This window comes from Anomaloglossus baeobatrachus, chromosome 1, assembly GCF_048569485.1.
Source record: "Anomaloglossus baeobatrachus isolate aAnoBae1 chromosome 1, aAnoBae1.hap1, whole genome shotgun sequence".
NCBI classification, from domain to species: Eukaryota; Metazoa; Chordata; class Amphibia; order Anura; family Aromobatidae; genus Anomaloglossus; species Anomaloglossus baeobatrachus.
The window spans coordinates 252,675,717-252,680,978 of NC_134353.1; the positions used below are offsets into that span (position 1 = coordinate 252,675,717).

The following is a 5,262-nucleotide window of genomic DNA, read 5'->3' on the forward strand; positions in this document are numbered from 1 at the left end:
CCAAACGTGCAGCGTCGCCCCCCCGGCCAGTGCGTGCCCCCCCAAACGTGCAGCGTCGCCCCCCGGCCAGTGCGAGCCCCCCAACGTGCAGCGTCACCAACCCGGCCAGTGCCATCCCCCCAAACGTGCAGCGTCGCACCGCGGCCAGTGCGAGCCCCCCCAAACGTGCAGCGTCGCCCCCAGGCCAGTGCGAGCTCCCCCCAAACGTGCAGCATCGCCCCCCGGCCAGTGCGAGCCCCCCCAAATGTGCAGCATCATCCCCCTGCCCAGTGCGATCCCCCCCAAAACGTGCAGCGTCGCCCCCTGCCCAGTGCGAGCCCCCCCAAACGTGCAGCATCGCCCCCCGGCCAGTGCGAGCCCCCCCAAACGTGCAGCATCGCCCCCCGGCCAGTGCGAGCCCCCCCAAACGTGCAGCGTCACCAACCCGGCCAGTGCCATCCCCCCAAACGTGCAGCGTCGCCCCCCGGCCAGTGCCATCCCCCCCCCTAACGTGCAGCGTCGCACCCCGGCCAGTGCAAGCCCCCCCAAACGTACAGTATCATCCCCTGCTCCGTGTAACCCCCCATAAGACACTTACCTTATTGAAGCCTGAGACATACACGAGCTGCAGCCCCCAACACAGACAGGAGACACTGCTCTGTGCCCCCCAACATCCAGGCTGAGACCCCAGAGCTATAACTAATGAGGAAACGCTGACTCTTCTCCACCTCAGGGTCAGGATCCTCCGCTCTGCACAGAGAAGCCCAAGCACTGCCGCTTCCCGCCCACAGATCTGCACGGCACTGAGGAGGCCCCGCCTTTTCCGGTGACATCATGATTTCATGAAATCACTCCTCCCACCTCAAAAAATCAACTCCGATCTAGCCTCTACCCAGCTATAACCGTCTCGTGGCTCAGCGTCTTTGAGCTTTCCGCCATTTTTTCACAAGAGCTGCAGCAGCAGCAGCTGAGACACAGCGGCTCTGCCTCTAACAGTATGAGCTCTGCTCACTGTCTGCACCTGACTGAGAGGAGCAGACTAGATAACAGCAACCAGGCACATGGGTTTCACAAGTGAGGGAGGAACCAGCAAGGAACAGGCCGATAAGAACAGGGAGCACAGGGAGCTGATAACAGAGAACACATTCATAAGGAGCACAGGGAGCTGATAACAGAGAACACGGAGCACAGGGATTAGAAGCACCGAACAGAGACACAGGGAGTGACAGGAGAACCAGTAACAGGCACAGGGGAACAAGCAAATAACAGAAAAAACAAGAAGTGATAGGCTGATAGAGAACAAAGGCACATGGGATAACAAGCAAATATTACAGAAAACAGGACAAGGAGTGATGGGCTGATAACAGAACAAAAGTACATGGGATAACAAGCAAATAACACAGAACACAGGCACATGGAGTGATAGGCTGATAACAGAGAATACAAGCAGAAGGGATTAATGACAAGGAGCACAGCGAAGAGGAGTGACAGGCTGATAACAGAGAACAAAGGCACATGGGATAACAAGCAAATAACACAGAACACAGGCACATGGAGTGATAGGCTGATAACAGAGAATACAAGCAGAAGGGATTAATGACAAGGAGCACAGCCAAGAGGAGTGACAGGCTGATAACAGAGAACAAAGGCACATGGGATAACAAGCAAATATTACAGAAAACAGGACAAGGAGTGATAGGCTGATAACAGAACAAAAGTACATGGGATAACAAGCAAATAACACAGAACACAGGCACATGGAGTGATAGGCTGATAACAGAGAATACAAGCAGAAGGGATTAATGACAAGGAGCACAGCCAAGAGGAGTGACAGGCTGATAACAGAGAACAAAGGCACATGGGATAACAAGCAAATAATGCAAAACAAGCACAAGGAGAGATAGGCTGAGAACAGAGAATAGAGGCAGAACGGATTAGTGACAAGGAAAGGAGGAGTGACATGCTGATAACATAGAACTATGGGATAACAAGCAAAAAATACAGAATACAAGCAGATACCAACTATGGCACATGGGATAACAAGCAAAAAACGCAGAAAACAGGCACACGGAGTGACAGGCTGAGAACAGAGAACAAAGGCACATACACATACAAAATACAAGCAAGCAGATAAGCGAGAACAAAGACATGGTATAATACAGAATACAAGCAGGCAGATAACAGAGAACAAAAGCACATAGGATAACATGCAAACAAATACAGAATACAAGCAGGCTGATAACAGAGAACTGCAGAGCACAGGCACAAGGGGTGGATGACAAGCAAATGGCAGAACATAAACACAAGGGTTTGGAGGCAGACAACAGAGGACAATAGCTCACAGAATGAGATACAGATGACAGGATCCTGGTACAGAAAATGAGAAGCAGATGAGATCACTGGCAGGAAATGAAAAGCTGATAACAGAGAGCAGTAGTAAAGAAAGTAGAGAAAGCTTCAGCCGGCTCCCCGGATATCTGGCGGTTGCTTACTATAGCCCAGGCTGAGTTGGCTCCCCGATATCTGGCGGTCACTTACTATGGCCCAGGCTGAGCCGGCTCCCTGATATCTGGTGGTCACTGATTATTGCCCTGATTCACCATCTCTCCTCCTTGATTGGGCAGGTGGACATCGCCTCTGTTATCCACAGTCTGTTCAGCTCTCGTGTCTGTACAGGAGGAAACAGGAGCTGCGCAGGAGCCACAGACTGGATGACATAGGAAACGTCCGCCATGGCAGTCAAGGCAGGAGAACAGCAAATGTGGGGACAGAGGATGTTACAAGATTGCGGGGTGCCGATGGGTTTCCATAACAGCTGGGGGGGTCTGCTGAAGACCTCCATACCTGGCAGCATGGTGGCTCAGTGGTTAGCAGTACAGTCTTGCAGCACTGGGGTCCTGGGTTCAAATCCCACTGAGAACAACATCTTCAAGGAGTTTGTATGTTCTCCCTGTATTTGCATTGGTTTCTCCAACATCATACTGAGGGGATTTAGATTGTGAGAACCAATGGGGACAGTGTTGCCAATGTATGTAAAACGCTGTGGAATTAATAGCGCTATATAAATGAATAAATATTATATTATTATTACGATTCTCCTGTGAATGACAGTGTCTATCTGGGCATAGGAGACCGGGATTTTCGCTATACATAGCAATGTTGATGCACCGCTCTGTACACCAAAAGTCCCCACTATTAAATACAGTAAAGCAAAAGTTTAGTATAGAAAATAAAACCACAAGGTCAATTCATCACCTTTTTACCCCATTAAAATAAAACAATTAAAAATACAAATATTTGGCATCTCTTGGTTTGTAAAAGTCTGATCTGCCAAAGTATAAAATAAATTAATCCAAGTGGTAAACTACATGGCAAGAAAAGAAAATCCAAATGCCAGAACTATGTTTTTTTGGCCAACATGTTACAATAAAATGCAGTAAGAAGAGATTAAAACATCGCATCTGAGACAAAATGGTGTCAGTAAAAACGTCAGCTCAGGCGCAAAAAATAATCCCTCAATGAACCCCAGGTCCCAAAAACTGAGAATGTAACGGGTAATGGGAAATGACGACATAAGCAAAAATGTTTATTAATTTTAGAATTATATCACCACCTAAATATAAAAAAAAATACATGTTTGGTATCAGCTACTAGTACTGACCTGGAGAATCAGATTCCCTGCTCAGTTTTACCATATAGTGAATATGTTAAGTAAATAAAAAAAATAAAAAAAAATCATAAAACATTTCTGGAATTGCACTTTTTATTACAATTTCAACGCACTTGGATTTTTTTCCCCATTTTCCAGGGGATCATATGATAAAATGAATGGTGTAATTCAAAAGTATAACTCCTTCTGCAAAAACAAGCCTTCATATGGCTATGTGCACGTAATAGAAAGTGAACAAGTTATTGCTCTTGTGCAGAAATGGAAAATTTGTAAGGACATGAAGGGGTAGAACTATATATTAGTAGAAGTGTGGACCTTAATAAACTATATAAATATTTATTTTTATATAGCGCTAACATATTCTGCAGCGCTTTACATAGATCAGGAAGACTGTCCCCATTGGGGCTCACAATCTAAATGCCCTATCTGTATGTCTTTGTAGTGTGGGAGGAAACCAGAGTACCCAGAGGAAACCCACGCAAACACGGGGAGAACATAGAATCTCCTTGCATATGTTGTCCTTGGTGGCTTTCGAACCCAGAACCCCAGAGCTACAAGACTGCAGTGCTAACCACTGAGCCACAGTGCCGCTCTATATAAGAGGTTTTGGGTGACATCATACAATATATATATATATAGGAAGAAGTAGGGTCCTAATAAAGTATATTAACAGGTTGTAGGGGCATCATACCATAAATAAAAAGTGAGGTGGGGAAATGATACAGTATATAACAGGTTGTGCGGGAGATAATGCAGGATATAGGGAGCTGAGGGGACAGTCATAGTGTATAGGGAGCTGTGGGAACCGTCATAGTGTATAGGGATCTGTGGGGACCATTATAGTGTATAGGGAGCTGTGGGGACCATTATACAGTGTATAGGGATCTGTGGGGACCATTATAGTGTATAGGGAGCTGTGGGGACCATTATACAGTGTATAGGGAGCTGTGTGGACCATCATACAGTGTAAAGGGAGCTGTGGGGACTACCATTCAGTGTATAGGGAGATGTGGGACCATCATATAGTGTATAGGGAGATGTGGGACCATCCTACAGTGTATAGGGAGATGTGGGAATCATTACACTGTGTAAAGTGAACTGTGAGTGCATCATACTGTGTATAGAGAGCTGTGGGACCATCATACAGTGTATAGTTAGCTATGGGACCATCATACAGTGTATTAAGAGCTGTGGGACCATCATACAGTGTATAGGAAGCTCTGGGACCCATTATATAGGGTAGATAGAGGTGTAGGGACACATCAAAACACAGTGGGGAAAATAACTAATTTGATACACTATCGATGCAAGTTTTCCCACATACATAGAATAAAGAGGTACACTTATGTGAAAGACAGAATAAATAAAAAAAAATCTAGAAAATCATATTGTAAAATTCTTAAATTATTAATTTTCGTTTTATTGCATGAAAAAAGTATTTGATGGCCGACCAACCAGCATGAATTCTGGCTAACACAAGCCTGTTATTTTTTTTTTTTAAGCCTTCCTATTCTGCTCTCATTACCTGTATTAATTGTACATGTTTAAACTCATTACCTGTATAAAACACACCTGTCTACACACTCAATCACTCACACTCCAACCTCTCCACC

At 45.8% G+C, this 5,262-nt stretch overlaps 1 long non-coding RNA gene across 1 annotated transcript in view; it reads right to left on the reverse strand.

The window, feature by feature from the left end:
- LOC142291640 (uncharacterized) overlaps positions 1-984 on the reverse strand; it is a 9,353-nt gene extending 8,369 nt beyond the window's left edge. Inside the window, exon 1 of the long non-coding RNA XR_012750519.1 lies at positions 578-984. This is a non-coding gene — a long non-coding RNA (uncharacterized LOC142291640). The remainder of the gene's footprint in view (positions 1-577) is intronic.
- Between the last annotated feature and the right edge of the window lie 4,278 nt (positions 985-5,262).